Source organism: Diceros bicornis, unplaced genomic scaffold, assembly GCF_020826845.1.
Source record: "Diceros bicornis minor isolate mBicDic1 unplaced genomic scaffold, mDicBic1.mat.cur scaffold_55_ctg1, whole genome shotgun sequence".
Taxonomy (NCBI): domain Eukaryota; kingdom Metazoa; phylum Chordata; class Mammalia; order Perissodactyla; family Rhinocerotidae; genus Diceros; species Diceros bicornis.
In genome coordinates this window covers 1,764,367-1,782,617 of record NW_026691429.1, presented here as the reverse complement: position 1 = coordinate 1,782,617, position 18,251 = coordinate 1,764,367, and the positions used below count along the sequence as shown (strand labels likewise).

Below are 18,251 nucleotides of genomic sequence, written 5' to 3'. Positions count from 1 at the left end.
TCATGATCACTACCTAATAGGATCATGAAATGAGGTGATTCTTAATTAAGTAGGTAAATAAAGAAGGGCAGGCCCTCTGTGCCTTCACAGGTGGAGTTGTTAGAGAAGAACCCATCTCGACAGCTGCACCTATAGCTTCCTAAGGAGTAGGAACACTCAGAACGCTCTGCGAAGATCCCACTGGAGAGGCATTCATTGATGTCTAGGAGCAGTGGAGGAGAGTGAGCAGACAAAAGATTGGGTGTCTACAGTGAGAAACACGTACCCAACTCAATGATAGCTTTCCACCAAAGACCATGCCTGAGAGCCTGAGAGCATTACGTGTACAGGCAAAATGACCTGGATTTCCCAGGTTCCAGTTGGTTCCAGTAGGAGAAGAGAAACCGCGCAAACAGCTGCACTTGTACCTCCCTGGCAGGTTTTGGCAGATTGAGTTAAGACCACATTGTCGCGGGTTTTGAGAACACTCATCTATATCTGGATAGAGAAAGAGTCAGAGTTACAAAGTTGCCTCATCTTGTGAAGCCCATTGTATTTTCCAAAGATGGTTGAAACAATGTTTCCCTCCCATATGTCCTTCATTCAGTGAGACCTTGGTACTCCACCCATCAAGTAGTGGGGTCTATATTCCCTCCCCTGGAATCTGAGCATGCTTGTGACTATGGTGGAAGTGACACCAGGTCATAAAAATACCATGCTTAGTCAGAAGAATGTCATGATAGGTCGTAGAAATATAATGTAATTCCTTCTTCTCTTGAGATGCTCATTCTTGGAAATCAGCTGCCATACTTTGAGGAAGCCCAACCAGCCATGAAAATGCAGCTCAATGGGGAAGAACTAAGACATCCAGCCCGCAGCCCTGGGGGAGCAGCCAGTCAAACAGCCAGCACCACCTTGCCAGCCTTGTGAGTAGACCCTTTTCAAAGTGGATCCTCTAGCCTCCAGTTGAGCCAACTCAACTGACACTGTGTGGAATAGGGACAAGCCATCCTCTCCAAACTCAGCCCTAATAGCAGATTCATTCATGAGCATAATGAATGATTACTATTTGCAACTAAATTTGCAGGTGGTCTGTTACCCAGCAACAGATAACTCGGACACTTGCAAAGCAAATTCTAGGAATTTACTCATTGAAGGACCCATGGAATCGTGCAGTCATGGAACCATGGGGTGGCTCTCCACAAATCTATTTCAACCCTGCTCTGACAAGTTACTCGAAATAAACCCTTGCTAGGTACTTGTTATAGAAGCACAACTTCAAGGCAAGTCTCCTATAGCTCCCTCCCAGATCACAGGGATGCTCATTCAGCTTTCTTTCAAGTTGTAAAACATTAGAAAAACCTAAGTGCCTGCCAATAGAAGGATGACTCAATTTGGAGTTGACATAAAGAATAAGGTACATATTCCTTCATTCAACAAATACATATTAAATACTCACAATGTATCAGTCACCATACTGGGGGTCAAAGACATAGAGTAGACAAAATAGTTGCTGTAGTATCCATCATTTTCTATATGGTTAATATTGATTTCACCCCAAATTTAAACACCAGGGTTCATCAGCACTACTGAGCTGACTGAATAACCCATGAACTGTAGGCCAAAGATAAAGAACGATGTTTGGGGATCCCTGGAAACTAACTGCAAAAGTGATAGAAATGCATCATCTTCTTCAGAGCTCAGCAAACTACATCCCATGGGTCAAATCCAGCCCACCATCTGTTTGTGTACATAAAGCTTTATTGGCACACAGACACATCCATTCATTTTTGTATCATCTCTGGCTGTGTTTGCACCACCACTGAGTGGTCATGACAGAGATCGTACGACTTGCAACTTCCAGAATGTTTATTATGTGGCCCCTTACAGAAAAATTGCCAACCTATGGTCTTATTCAGAGGAATAATCAGATTTTTACTGTCAAGAGGAGAACTGGGGTTTAAATATAAGGAATGCTGACAGAGAACTTAGCTCCTTCTGGGAATTATGTTACTTTATATTATTTATGTTAATATAGCTCTTAATACTGCACATGTGCCTAGCACACTGCATACATTATTGCATTTAATCTTCCCAACTATCCTTGGAGTTGGATACTCTTATACGCCCGTTTTACAAATGGAACCATTGAGGCTTATAGAGATGAAATATATTTCACCAACATCTCTTAACTAGAGTGTGGCAGCTAAGTAACATGGTTGAGACACCCTCAGTAGAGTCAGAAAGACCTGGGTTTGAATCCCAGTTCAACTGCATGACCCTAAAAAAGTCATTTCAGCTCTCCAAGCCTCAGTTTTCTCATCTGGACAATGGAGATCATCAAAATGCCTCTAGTCCGTTTAATGTGACATTGCACATAAAGCATTTCACACAGGACCTGGCACTCTATAAATGTTGGAAATTCTAACTATCTCCATGGAAAGGCGGCCAAACAGTGGGCCCTCACAATGAAATCAGTGGGTATTTCTGGATATTGACAGGGAGCATGATTTTAATTTTAATTTTCTTCCTAATGCTAGTCTATAATCATTGGAAATTTTAGTGGCCAGGAATAATTCTCATGATGAAAGAAATAGAAAGTAAGAGCGAGAGAGAGAGAAAGGAAGAATGCAAAGAAGAAAGAAAGAAAGGAAGGGAGGAGGGAGGGAGGAAGGAAGGAAGGAAGGAAAGAAAGGAAGGAAGGAAGAAAGAAAGAAAGAAAAGAAAGGGAAAGAGAGAGAGAGAAAGAAAGAAAGAGAGAGAAGGGAGGGAGGAAGGAAGGAAGGAGGAAGGAAAGCAGGAAGGAAGGAAGGAAATAAATAAATAATTAATATTTGGGGCAAAACCAAAAAGCATCTGTATCTGCTACCCAGCTAGATTCCACCTGCTTTTCCGACCACCTTTGAGGGGATGTGAACTCACCCTTGCATTCCACTCCTGGGCCCACGAACTGTGTCTCTCCGGTGCTGGACAGGAAGCCTTGTTCACAAGTGCAGTAGTAACTGTCCAAAGTGTTGGTGCAGGTTGCATGAGCTGGGCAGATGGTGGAACTCGCACACTCATTCACATCTAGGCAGCGTAGAAGGAAAAGGTTGCGTTAGCGCCCCAGAGCAGGGCTGCAAGGGAAGGCAGCATTTGAGAGTGAAGGAGACCACTGTGGGTTGAATTGTGTCCTCCAAAAAGAAGTGTTGAGTTCCTAAACCTGGTCCCTTAGAATGTGACCTTATTTGGAAATAGGGTCCTTGTAGATGCAGTTAAGATGCAAGTTAATGTGGGATCATGCTGGAGAAGGATGGTCCCTTAATCTGATATAATTGGTGTCCATATAAGAAGAGGACAAGAGGCACAGAGACAGGCTTGGGGAGAACACCATGTGATGACAGAGGCAGAGATGGGAGTGATGCATTTACAAGTCAAGGAACACCTAAGATTGCAGGCAACACCAGAAGCTAGGAGAGAGAGACAGAGCAGATTCTCTCCCAGAGCCTTCACAGAAAGCACGGCCCTGCTGACACCTTGATTCCAGACCTCTGGCCTCCAGAATGTGGGACAATAATTCTCTGTTATTTAAGGCCGCCAGTCTACAATATTCTGTTATGCAGCCCGAGCTTCCTAACACAATGGACAAGAGAATTCATCTCTGTGTGTCTCAATTTCCCCATCTGTCAGACGAGGATAATAATACCCACCCCACAAGGTCATTCAGAGGATTAAATAAGGTGACCTCTGGAAAGCGCTCACCACAGAGCCTGGAACACAGTAAGTACTAGGCAAGCAAATCTTAACTAAAATAAAAATTAACCACTAACATGTCGAGCTTTCTTTGTGGCAGGTATTGCCATAGATCCCTTACATGTGTTAGCTCCATGAATGCTCATAGCAGCCCTATGAGCTATAAACTAATATTTCCACTTTTCAGAGGAGGAAACTGAAACTCAAAAATTGTGCAACGTCGCATAGATTGTGAAAGGCACGAGGATTGGAATCCGGGTTCTGTCTGGCTCTGGAATATTTGCATGACAGCTTCTCAGGCTGTCTTGAGTGCCAGAGTCTGGAAATTTGGTGATTAAATCAATGTCTGTCCTACGCAAGCCCTCCTTGAGCTGCCAGAGGTTGCAGCCTCATTTGGAGGCAGAATGTCATGGTGGTTGTGAGCATGGGGTGTGAAGTCACTCTTGGGCACACTCAGATCCTGACTCTCCTACCTCCTATCTATTTGGCCTTGGGAGGGTGATTCCACCACAGTGGAGGCTCACAGTCCTTGTCTGTGAAATGGGTGTAGAATATGACCAATACCGTCAGGTTGTTGGGAGGACTGAATGAGCACACGAAACAGAGAGCTTAGTGCCTTGACTGGGATCCTGCCTCCAGCCTTTTGTACCTGGTGTTCCCTCCTCCTGGAACATCCTTCCCCAGATACCCAATCTCTCACTCCCTCACTTCCTTTAGATATTGTCTCAAATATCAACTTCTCAGCACGGCCTCTTCTTACCACCGTGTTAAAATTAGAAACCCACCTCCGGAACTTTATATCTACATTTCCTGCCTTATTTGTCTTCATCTCCTTTAGGTATCCCTAACACACAATATGTTCGTGCTTCTATTTTTTATCTATCTCCCTGCAAACAAGATGATAATTTCCAGGGGGACAAATATTATTGCCTGTGTTATTCACTGCTGTATTCACCATTCCTAGAATAGAACCTGCTGTATTGTAGATGCTCAAGTAGTATTGGTCGAAAGGTGCAGGAATGAATGAATCAATGAGTGAATGTATGAATGAATGATTATTAGCATCAGCTTTGCAGAAAAGTCTTTGAACTCAGCCGAGACATGCCCCTACTCATCACCCACCACTGCTGAATTTGCAAACAGAATTGGACCTGATTCCCCAACAGATCCCTCCACCTACTTTCACACGTCTCTCCTGGACCGCGGAATCTCATGTTTCCACTGCTAGAAACAAATCCTGGGTTGCAGACACAATAGTAGCTTCCAGGACTGTTGTGGCAAGTCGCATGCTCTGGGCAGGCTCTGGAATCCACACATTCATCCACATCTAGAGAGTGAAAGAGAAAACCCGGGTTGAGGCAGACGAGGAAATGAGAGCAGGAGACTGCAAGTGCAGACTTGCTCTACATGTTCTTATCTTGTGGCACACAGCACTGAGGCTCCCCACTACCCACATTCTCCCCTTCTCCCTAACCTCCCTTGCTGTTAGGTGGGACCATGAGAATAAATTCTGGCCAATAATATGTAAGGAAAAGGGTGATGAATAATTTCAAAACGTAATGATCACAGATTGCACAAATGGCCGTAGTCTTTTTTTCTTGGCATAGAGAAAAAAGATATGTTGAAGTGCGAAACCAGGTCTCTGAGAATGTGACCTTATTTGGAAACAGGGTCTTTCTAGTTGCAGTTAAGATGTAAGTTAACATGGGATCATGCTGGAGTAGGATGTTTAATCTTAATCTTATCTGATTGGTGTCTTTATAAGTAGAGGAGAAGGGGCACAGAGGCAGGCTTGGGGAGAACACCATGTGATGACAAAGGCAGAGATTGGAGTGATGCGTCTACAGCTCAAGGAATCCCAAGGATTGACGGCAACACCAGGTGCTGGGAGAGAGACACAGAGCAGATTCTCTCCTAGAGCCTTCAGAGAAACCACGGCCCTGCTGACATCTCGATTTCAGACCTCTGACCTCCAGAGATGTGAGAAAATAAATCTCTGCTGTTTAAGGCCGCCAGTCTATAATACTTGGTGATGCAGCCCAAGCTGCCTAACACAATGTGCAAGACAATTCATCTCTGTGTGTCTCAGTTTCCCCATCTGTCAGATGAGGATAATAGTACCCACCCCATAGGGTCATTCAGAGGACTAAATAAGGTGACCTCTGTAAAGCACCTACCACAAAGCCTGGAGCACAGTAAGTACTATGCAAGCAAACGTTACTAAAATAAAAATTAACTACTAATATGTTGAGCTTTCTTTGTGGCAGGCATTGACAGAGATCTCTTACATGCATTAGCTCCACGAATCCTCCTAGCACCCCTATGAGCTATAAACTAATATTTCCACTTTTCAGAGGAGGAAACTGGGGCTTCACAATTCTGCACTGTCACATAGCTTGTGAAAGGCACAACGAGGATTGGAATCCAGGTTCTGTCTTGCTCTGGAATGTTTGCATGACAGCTTCCCAGGCTGTCTTGAGTCTCAGAGTCTGTGAACTTGGGGATTAAATCAATGTGTGTCCTACGCAAGCCCACCTTGAGCTGCCAGAGGTTGCAGCCTCATTTGGAGGCAGAAGGGCATGGTGGTTGGGAGCATGGGGTGTGAAGTCACATCTAGGCACACTCAGATCCTGACTCTCCTACATCCTCTCTATTTGGCCTTGGGATGGTGATTCCACCACAATGGAGGCTCAGTTTCCTCGTCTGTGAAATTGATGTAGAGTACAACCAATACCATCAGGTTGCTGGGAAGACTGAATGAGCACATGTATGAGAGAGCTTAACGCATTAGCTGGGATCCTGCCTCCAGGCCTTTGTACCTGCTGTTCCCTCCTCCTGGAACATCCTTCCCCAGACACCCAATCTCTCACTCCCTCACTCCTTCAATCTTATCTCAAATATCAACTTCTCAGCACGGCCTTTCCTTACCACTCTGTTAAAAGTGGTAGAATCCCATCCCTAGAACCCTTTATCTGCCTTTCCTGCCTTATTTGTCTTCATCTCCTTTAACTATTCCTAACACACAAGATGTTCATGCATCTATTTTTTGTTATCTATCTCCCTCCACACTAGATGATAAGTTCCAGGAGAACAAATATTATTGCCTGTGTTAGTCACTGCTGTGTCCGCCATCCCTAGAATAGAACCTGGTGTATTGTGGATGCTCAAGAAGTGTTGGTCAAAGGGTGCATCAGTGAATGAATGTATGAATGAATGATTCAGCCAAGACCTCCCCCGACTCCTCTCCCACCACTGCTGTCTTTGCAAACAGAATTGGACCTGATTCCCCAACAGATCCCTCCACCTACCTTCACATGTCCCTCCAGGACCCAGGAATCTCGTGTTTCCACTTCTAGAAACAAATCCTGGGTTGCAGAAACAATAGTAGCTTCCAGGGCTGTTGTGGCAAGTCGCATGCTCTGGGCAGGCTCTGGGATCCACACATTCATCCACATCTAGAGAGTGGAAGAGAAAACCCAGATCAAGGCAGAGGAGGAAATGAAGACAGGAGACTGCAAGTGGAGATTCGCTCTACGTGTTCTTAGCTCGTGGCACGCAGTGCTGAGGCTCCCCAATACCCACATTCTCCCCTTCTTCCTAACCTCCCTTGCAGGTAGGTGTCGTGGTTAAAATAAATTCTGGCCAGTGGTATGTAAGCAAAAGGATGACAATAATGTCAAACATAATGATCATAGCTTGCAGAAAGGCTGTAGTCTTTCTTTTTTAGCATAGACAAAAAAAGTACACTGTTTATTTCTTTGTTGTTGTTCATTTGTTTGTGTCATACATACATCCATCCACCCATCCATCCACCCATCCATCCATCCATCCATCCATCCATCCATCCTTCCATCCATCCTTCCATCCATCCATCCATCCATCCATCCATCCATCCATCCATCCATCCATCCATCCATCCATCCATCCTTCCATCCATCCATCCATCCAGCCAGCCAGCCAGCCAGCCAGCCAGCCATCCAGCCATCTATCCAAGCAGCTGTCCACCTATCTATGCATCCAGCTTTCCATCTTTTCATCCATCTTTCTATCCATCTGTTCATCCGTCTATTCATCCATCCATCCATCCATCCATCCACCCATCCATCCATCTATCCAAGCAGCTATCCATCTATCTATGCATCCAGCTTTCCATCTATTCATCCATCCAAAAGATATCTGCCACGAGAGTGATACTTCAATGGCCCGGTATATACCCCTGTATCCACACCTCAGGATGCAGGTTATGCAGTATGACGTAACTTTGACACTCCTCTCTTTAAATGTGGAGTTTGTTTCCCACCGCTGAATCCACCTGGCCCTATGACTTCCATTGGCCAATTGAATGCAGCAGAAGTGATGTGGCGCAGTTCCTAACTTTGACCTCTAGAGGCTTCTTTGCTTCTGTTCATGCTTTGGGCCTCCTGATTCTGCCACATGAACAAGCCCTAAACTAGCCTAGTGAAGGATGGAAGACATGGATCATCCCATATGAGCCCCAGTCATGTGCGACAGCCCAGCCCAACCACAGCTGACCACAGACACACGAAGAATGTTTGAGACCCAAAGAACTGACCAGCAGAGCCCAACCTAAACCACCAATGCATGGAATCAAGAGCTAAATAAATGTTAGGTTTTTTCAGCCATTGTCATTCAGGGTGATTTGTTACTCAGCAACAGCTAACTGCTAAAAATGGACTAGACAAATCAGAGATGACTTCAAATATCTGTGACTCCAAGTCAAGGGGATGTGATGAGGGCTGGATCACTCCATGCCCTGCTGGATGGAGTCACCCTTCCTATAAATGAATGTGGAGAACAATAGAACCACACTAGACTCCAGAAGATGGAGCCTTGATGTCTTGGTGAGAACATTCTGGCTGCAGTGTGGAGGATAGATAGAGGTGACAAGACTGCAGAAAGGGAGAGACCAGAGGGGATGCTGCTGCAATACGGATGAATCCTGATCCAAGGATGGAGAAGAGTGGAGAGATTCAAGACATGTTTAGCAGGTAGATACCCTAAGACATGATGACTGATTTAATATGGAAGGGGAAGGGGGGTGAGGGTAACTCTCAGGTCTTAATTCACATATCTTTTAGGAAAAAGTGATGAGGTTTGGATCTGAGCTCTCCCTAGGACAGAGTTTCTCTACCTCAGCACTACTGAAATTTGGGACTGGATCATTTTCATTTGCCGGGAGGCTGTTCTGTGCATTGTAGAGTATTTAACAGCATCTCTGGCTTCTACCCACTAGATGACAATAGCACACACAACCCCAACACCACCAGCAGCTGCAACAATCAAAAATGTCTCTAGATATTGCCAATGTCCCCTGAGGATAAAATCGCTGTAGGGACAGAGCCCCCTATTACTCTCAAGTACTGCCTGACCCACTGCTTAAGTCACAGTAGCGCCTCAACAGGAGTTCAAACCCTGGTTCTTCCACTTAACAGCTGTGCATCCTTGGGCAAGTCACTTCACCTCTCTGAGCCTCAATTTTCTCATTCCTAAAGTGAGGATCATGATCCCTGCCTCAAAGGACCATCAAATGAGGTGATTCTTAAAGTAGGTAAATAAAGAAGGGCAGGCCCTCAGTGCCTTCACAGGCGGAGTTGTTAGAGAAGAGCCCAGCACGACAGCTGCACCTGTAGCTTCCCAAGGAGTTGGAACACTCAGAATGCTCTGGGCAGATTCCACTGGAGAGGCATTCATTGATGTCTGAGGAGCAGTGGAGGAGAGTGAGCAGACAAAAGATTGGGTGTCTACAGTGAGAAACACATGTACCCAACTCAGTGATAGCTTTCCACCAAAGACCATGCCTGAGATCCTGAGAGCATTACCTGTACAGGCGAAACGACCTGGCTTTCCAGGGTTCCAGTTGTTTCCAGTAGGAGAAGAAAAACCGCGCAAACAGCTGCACTTGTACCTCCCTGGCAGGTTTTTGCAGATTGAGTTGTGACCACATTGTAGGGGATTTTGAGAACACTCATCTATATCTGGATAGAGAAAGAGTCAGAGTTACAAAGTTGCTTCATCTTGTGCTACCAATTGTATTTTCCAAAGATGGTTGAAACAATGTTTCCCTCCCATAAGCCCTTCTTTCAGTGAGACCTTGGTACTCCATCCATAAGCAGTGGGGTCTATATTCCCTCCCCTTGAATCTGAGCATGCTTGTGACTATGGTGGAAGTGACACCAGGTCATAAAAATACCATGCTGAGTCAGAAGAATGTCATGATAGGTCGTAGAAATATAATGTAATTCCTTCTTCTCTTGAGATGCTCATTCTTGGAAATCAGCTGCCATACTTTGAGGAAGCCCAACCAGCCATGAAAATGCAGCTCACATGGGGCAGAACTAAGACATCCAGCCCACAGCCCTGGGGGAGGAGCCAGTCAACAGCCAGCACCACCTCGCCAGCCTTGTGAGTAGACCCTCTTCAAAGTGGATCCTCTAGCCTCCAGTTGAGGCTCAACTGACACTGTATGGAAGAGAGACAAGCCATCCTCTCCAAACTCAGCCCTAATAGCAGATTCATTCATGAGCAAAATAAATGATTGTTGTTTGCAACTAAGTTTGCCAGTGGTCTGTTACCCAACAATACATAGGTTCAACACCTTGCAAAGCCAATTCTAGGAATTTACTTCCTGAAGCACTCACAGAATTGTGCAGTCATGGTACCATCGTGGGGGGCCCTCCCCTAATTTCCTTCAGCCCTGCTCTGCCAAGTCACCCCAAATAAACACTTGCTATGTACTTGTCATGCAAGCACACCTTCAAGACAAGTCTCCTATAGCTCGCTCCCCATCATTGCACCTCTCCTAGAGAGATATCTGGAGCTGCCACTGTACATCAACATAAGATCACAGGGACGTTCATTCAGCTTCGTTTCAAGTTGTAAAACATTAGAAAAACCTAAGTGCCTGTCAATAGAAGGATGATTGGAGTTGACTAAAGATTAAAGTTCGTGTTCCTTCATTCAACAAATATCTATTTAACTCACAATGTATCAGGTACCATGCTGGAGGTCAAAGACATACAGTGGACAAAATCCTTGCTATAGTATCCATCACTTTCTAGATGGGGAACATTGATTTCACACCAAATTTAAACACCAGGGCCCACCAGCACTACTGAGCTGACTGAATAACCCATGAACTGTAGCTCAAAGATAAAGAAGGACATTTGGGGCTCCCTGGAAACCACAGTGATAGAAATGCATTCTCTTCTTCAGAGCTCAGCAAACTACATCCCATAGGTCAAATCCGGCCCATCACTTGTTCGTGTAAATAAAGTTTTATTGGCACACAGCCACGTCCATTCATTTTTGTATCATCTATGGCTGCTTTTGCACCACAACTGGAGCACTGAGTAGTCATGACAGAGATCATAAGCCTTGCAGTCTCCAAAATATTTACTTTCTGTTCCCTTACAGAAAATTTTGCCAACGTCTGGTCTTATTCAGAGGCATAATCAGATCTTTACTATCAAGAGAATAAGGGTCTAAATATAAGGAATGCAGACAAAGAACTTAGCTCTTTCTGGGAATTATGTCAGTTTATATTATTTACGTTAATATAGCCCTGATACTGCACATGTGCCTAGCACACTGCATACATTGTTGCATTTAATCTTCCCAACTATCCTGTGAGATACATACTTTTATACACCGGTTTTACAGATGGAAACATTGAGGTTTAGAGTGATTAAACATGCTTCCCCAACACCCCTTAACTAGAGTGTGGCAACTAAGCCACGTGTTTGAGAGACCCTCAGTAAAGTCAGAAAGACCTGGGTTTGAATCCTAGTTCAACTGCATGACCCTAAACAAATCACTTCAGCTCTCCAAGCCTCAGATTTCTCATCTGGACATTGGAGATCATCACAATGCTTACAGTCAATTTTATGTGACGATGCACATAAAGCCTTTCTCACGCAGGCTGGCACTCAATAAATGTTAAAAATTCTTATTATCTACTGGAGAGGTGACTGAAGGCACACCCCAAAAATGAAATCAGTGATTATTTCTGGATGTTGACAGATAGTAGGATTTTTATTTTCATTTTCATCCTAGTGCTAGCCTCTAACCATTGGAAATTTTTGTGACCAGGAATAATTCTCATGATGAAAGAAAGAAAGAAAAAGAGAGAGAGAGAGAGAGAAATGAAGAATGAAAAGAAAGAAAGAGAGAAAGAGAGAGAGAGAGGGAGGGGGGAGGGAGGGAGGGAGGGAGGAAGGAAGGAAGGAAGGAAAGAAGGAAGAAAGAGAGAGAGGCAGGGAGGGATGGAGGAAATCATATTTGGGGAAGAAACAAAAAGTACCCACATCTACTACCCAGCTAGCTTCTATTTGATTTTCCTACCACCTTTGAGGGGGTATGAACTCACCTTTGCATTCCACACCTGAGCCCCTGAACTCTGTCTCTCCGGTGCTGGACAGGAATCCTTGTTTGCAAGTGCAGTAGTAACTTTTTGGAGTGTCGGTGCAGGTTGCATAAGCTGGGCAGACAGTGATATCCACACACTCATTCGTTTCTAGGCAGCACAGAAGGAAGATTTCGGGTTAGTGCACCAGAGCGGGGCTGCAAGGGAAGCCAGCATTCGAGAGTAAAGGCGACCGTTGTGGGTTGAATTGTGTCCTTCAAAAAGATATGTTGAGGCCCTAAACCTGGTCCCTGAGAATGTGACCTTATTTGGAAATAGGGTCCTTGTAGATGCAATTAAGATGTAAGTTAATGTGGGATCATGCTGGAGAAGGATGGTCCCTTAATCTGATATAATTAGTGTCCTTATGAGAAGGGGAGAAGAGGCACAGAGACAGGCTTGGGGAGAACACCATGTGATACCAGAGGCAGAGATGGGAGTGATGCATCTACAAGTCAAGAGACACCGAGAATTGCTGGCAACGCCAGAAGCTGAGAGAGAGACAGAGCAGATTCTCTCCTAGAGCCTTCAGAGAAAGCACGGCCCTGCTGACACCTTAATTTCAGACCTCTGGCCTCCAGAACTGTGAGAGAACAAATTTCTGTTGTCTTAAGCCACATGGTTTGTGATAACTTGTTACAGCAGCCCTAGGAAACTGGTTAGTCAAGGACCTTACAGACCCTAGACTTTGCCGCTCAAAAGTGTGGTCCGTGGGTGGGCAGCATCAGCATCGCCTGGCATTTTGATGGAAACAGAAAACCCCAGGCCCTGCCCCAGATCTACTGAATGAGAATCTGCATTTTAGCAAGATCCTCAGGTGATGTGTGTGCACAGGAAGTGTGAGAAGTACTGATCTGGACTCTTGCTTCTCCAAGTGTGGTCCGCAGACCAGCAACATCTGCCTCACCTGGGATCCCCGAGAGACCTTGGAAAATCAGGTGCTGATTCAGCTGGTCTGGGGGACCTGAGTCTCTGCATTTCTAACAAGCCTGTGACTGATGCTGATGATGCCAGTCCATGGACCACTCTGTGAGCATCAGAGCTCCAGACAGAAGAGTATGCGAGTCAAAGCTGCAGCCTTTGGAGCAAGGACCACCTGGGTTAAAGCTCCCACAGGAAACATCAAAGCAGGGAATGGTGGCTACTCCCCCACACCCATCTCCCCCTCTTCCTTTTATTAAAATGACCACCCATTTAAGCTTCAATCCCAGCTTCTCTTGTAGCTACGTGTGGCCATGTGGCTAAGTTCCAGCCAACGGAAATGAGCAGAAGTGATATGTGCACCTTTTGGCCACACCCTTAAAAAGAAGGAGCATGGTCTTCACTTCTCCTTTCCCTTTCACCTGGGCTGGAACATGGACAGAATGAGGTGATCTGTCCATAACCGTGGGGATGATGCTTTGGAAAACCTCCACACCGAGGGACGGAGAAACAACAAGATGGAAGGCACCTGGGAGCTGAGAAGATCTCAGACGAGGTAGCCCTGTCACCTTGTTCCATCCTCAAAGTGGAGATTTATGAGAGAGTGAAGAATAAACTTCTAAGAGATAAACATTTTAAGTTGTTGTCATTTGGTTTCTATGGAAACAGTCAAAACTACATCCTAGCCACCCCAGCCCTGGGACAAGTGAAGTTCACATCTCTGTACCTCCGTTTACTTCTTTGGCCCTCAACTCATGTCCAGTGAGTTCCCAAGCCCCATTGATTCTTCCTCCCAAATATTCGACATCTACCCACATCTCTCCATTTCCATGGCTATGCTTGGTACAGATCTTCCCCTGGATGCTGCATCCCCTACATCCCCTACATCCCCTACACCCTCCACTGTTCCCTGCAATCATCTCTGAATGCAAATCTGATCACCCACCCCCACCCCTGCCTACAACACTCCCTGTTGCACTCAGAATGAAAATGCAAGTTACTTAATATGACCTGGAAAGTCCCCAGTGACCAGACCGAACCACATCTCTCTTCACTCTCCATTTCTAGCCTCCCCACCACAGGGCCTTTGCACATGCTGTTCTGTTTTCCTCTGCTTTGCCTGGCCAGCTCCTATTCATTCTCCAGTTCTTGCTTAAATGTCACTTCCTCCAATAAGCCTTCCCTGACTCCCCCATAGCTCCCTGTGCTCTCTGTTTATGGCACTTATCAAAATTATAATTGGTGGATTATTTGAGTGGTTAGCTTTTTAGTGATCATCTCCTCTACTACACTGTGAGTTCCAGGAGGACAAAGCCACAGGTGGGGGCAGGCTTCCAGGTGCTAGGGAAGGGACTCACTTGACACTATCATTTCTGTGTTTGGCAGAATAATGGCCCCCCCAAAGATGACCACGTCCAAATCCCTGGAACCTGCAAATATGCTATGCTACATGGCACAGGGATATTAAGGTTGCAGATGGAATTAAGACTGTTAATCAGCTGACCCTGAGATGGAGAGATTAGCCTGGGTTATCCAGGTGGGACCAACACAATCACAAGCATCTTCATAAGAGAAAAGTGAAACCAGGAGAGACAGAGTCAGAGTGAAGCAATGTGAGAAAAACTTGACCAGCCCCTGTTGGTTCTGGAGATGGAAGAAGAGGGACACGAATAAAGGGATACAGTTGGCTTCTAAAAGCCAGAAAAGGCAAGAAAACAGATTCTCCCCTAGAACTTCCAGCGAGGAATGCAGCACTGCTGACACCTGGATTTCAGCCCAGTGGGACCCGTTTCAAACTTCTGACCTCCAGAACTGTAAGAATACGCTTCTGTTCTTTCAAGCCACCAAGTTTTCGGTGACTTGTTACAGCAGCAATAGGAAACTAATACAACTTCCATTATATGGATGTGGAAAACTGAGCCTCAGAGAGGTTAAGTAACTTGCCCAAGGGCACACAGCCGGTGAATGGCAGCATCAGGCCGGTGAAAACCCTAAGTGCATGATTTTCATTACTTCTACATGACAAGAGGTAGGTCTGGCTGGAAATGGAGTAAATTTTCAGGCAATATCTAAGATAATTCTACATAAAAACTTTTGTAATTGGTTGTTTAAAGTTTCTCTCCCTGATTGACTGTGAGCCCCCAGAAGAGATGTGTGACCATCTTACTTACTACTGCATCCCAAGTGCATAGAATAGCGCCTGGTGCATAGTCAGTGCTCAATGATAAAGACCTCACTGAGAAGGTAACATTTGAGCAAAGATCTGAAGGAGGTAAGTGAGCTATGAAGCTAATTAAAGCAGAGGAAACAGCAAGTGCAAAGGCCCATTGGCAGGACCACACTTTGTGATTTTGGGGAACTACAAGGAGGCCGATGTCGTTGGAGTACAGTGGATAAATGGAGAGTGGGAGGAGGTGACATAGCAAGATCATGCAGGATCTGCTGGACCACTGTAAGACTTCAGCATTTTATCAGAGCAAAAGGGGAGCATGGGAGAGTTTTGAGCAGAGGAAGGACAGAGCATGACTTTAACGTGATCCTTCTGGCCATTGGTTGGAAGATGCACTGTAGAGGGACAGAGGCCGGATGACCAGGGAGGAGGTGACCGCACTTGTCGAGGCGAGCGATGATGGTGGATACAACCCAGGTGGGAGCTATGGAAAGCTAGGATTCTGGATTTATTTTGAAGGTAACGTTAACAGGATTTGCCAGTGGATGGGATGTGGGGCGTGAAATAAATAGAGGGGCACAGCGAGAATGCCAGCATCAATTGGTAGGATAGGACATCATAGGAAAACTCTTTATAAAGTGCCATGAAAACGTAAGAGATAGGGCCAGCCCTGTGGCTTAGCGGTTAAGTGGGCGCGCTCCGCTGCTGGCGGCCCGGGTTCGGATCCCGGGCGCACACCGACGCACCACTTCTCCGGCCATGCTGAGGCCGCATCCCACATACAGCAACTAGAAGGATGTGCAGCTATGACATACAACTATCTACTGGGGCTTTAAGGGAAAAAAATAAATAAATAAAATCTTAAAAAAAAAAAAAAAACGTAAGAGATGGATTATCATTATTAGGGTCTTGAGACCCAAGCTCTTTGCTCCCTACAGCATGATTTGTTTATTTCCCTTCCCTGCATGATGCCTCAGATAATATCTTGCTTCTCATTTCCAGCTTCCTCTTTCAGCTACGAAGGCAACATTTCTCTTTGCAGACTTCCGGCACGTTATCACTTGTGGTCTCTCAACTCTGAGCTTCCCATTACTCACAACTCAAATCCACCCCAAACCAGACTAGCAACCCAGTCATGTCTGACTGGGCACTTGTCAACCTCTCCAGCTCGTCTCCTATCCTGTCCCATCAGCCATGCTCACTTTCACTCAGTTCTCCAAATTCCTTCCAGTCTCAGCCCGCAGATCTTGAGACTTGCCAGCCTCCATAATTGTGTGAGCCAATTCTCTATAATGAATCTTTACGTGTGTGTGTGTGTGTGTGTATACAGATATATAGATATCCATCCTATTAGTTCTGTTTCTCTGAACAACCCTGACAAATACAAACACCTACTATACACCAGGCCCTATTCTAGGCACTGTGGATTCAGCGGCGGAACAAGACACACAAAATTCTCCACCTTCACAGAGCTGATAATCTGGAGATGTGGGGGTGAGGGATACAATGTCAAAAATAGAGAGGTCACTAAGAAGACGACACATGAGCTAAAACATAAAGAAGGTGAGGGAGGGAGCCACGTGTATATGTAGGGCAAGAGCTTTCCGGGCAGAAGGAACTGTGTGTGCAAAGACCCTGGGACAGGACTGTGCCTGGCATGTTGGAGGAAGAGTGAGGAGGCCCGCGTGGCTGGAGCAGAGGAAGCGAAGGGGAGAGAGGGAGGAGGGGAGGGCAGGAAGGGGATAGGGGAAGATTGTGCAGGGCCTTGTGAGCCACGAGGAGGACTTGAGAGTTTACCCAGAGGGAGGTGGGAGCCCTGAAGGGCTGTGGGCCGAGGAGGGATGGCCCCTGACTCTGGGGTTCACAGGTGCCCTCTGGCCGCTCTTGGAAGGGCAAGGAGTGGGGATACCAGGGCACAGGCCACTTCAACACCCCAACTGAGACACACACATGATCTTCAAAACAATTTAATGGTCATTTAACTGACCTAAGCAGAAAATGAGACTCAGAGAGACAAAGGAACTTATTAAAATACAAATAGAGCTTTCATTTCCTAAGTGACTTCCGTGCACCAGGCCCCTTCCATGCATTTTCTGCAGTCCCCACAGTAATGTGTCAAGGTAGTTGACCAAGTCATCCTGGCTTTCCCAGGATTTTCCTGTTGTTAGCCCTCAAAATCCAAATTCCTGGGATCCGCCCCCCCATCCCAGTCTGGGGCAAGTCAGGATGGTCAGTCACCCTGCTTCAAGGTAAACGTTACAACTCCATTTTACAAATGTGGAAACGGATGCCCAAGAGAGTTCCCGTAGCCTGCCCCAGGCCACACCACAAGTCAGAACGCAAGAGGAGAGCAAAGTAGAGGGGATGAGTGCAGGGAGGGAGTCCAGGGGACCCGCCATGGTCCTGGCTCTGCCCCTCACTGGCTCCCAGCTTCAGCCCAGCCGCAGCCCAGCCACTAACAACCAGATAATACGCGTTTCTCCAAGGAGGAGGAGGAGGAACAGAAGGAGGAGAGGAGGAGGGGGAGGAGGGGAAGAAGGGGAGGGGGAGGCTGAGGGGGTGGGGGAGGAGCGGAGGAGAAGGAGGAGGCAGAGGAGCAGGAGGAGAAGGAGGGGAAGGAGGGAGGAGTGGGAGGAGGGGGGCTGAGGAGGGGGAAGAAAAGGGAGAAGGAGGGGAGGAGGGAGAAGAGGAGGAGGGGGGAAGAGGAGGACGAGAGGCAAGAGGAGTGGAAGAAGAGGAAGGGGGAGAGGGAGGAGGGAGGAGGGGAGGAAGGAAGAGGGGGAGGAAGGGAGGGAGGAGGAGGGGGAGGGAGGAGGGGAGGGAGGAGGAGGGGAGAGACGAGGGGGAGGGAGGAGGGGAGGGAGGAGGAGGGGAGGAGGGGAGGGAGGAGGAGGGGAGGGAGGAGAAGGGGGAGTGTTAATATAATGGAGCGCTTACCATGTTCCACGTACCACTCTAAGCACTGCCCGTACACACCTCATTTAATCCTCATCAAAACCCTGTGGAATTAACTCCTCTTACCCTCAT

The 18,251-nt window shown here is 46.4% G+C and overlaps 1 pseudogene; it reads right to left on the bottom strand.

The window, feature by feature from the left end:
- The window catches only part of LOC131403112 (adhesion G protein-coupled receptor E1-like), a 159,273-nt pseudogene extending 145,903 nt beyond the window's left edge, over window positions 1-13,370 (bottom strand).
- Between the last annotated feature and the right edge of the window lie 4,881 nt (window positions 13,371-18,251).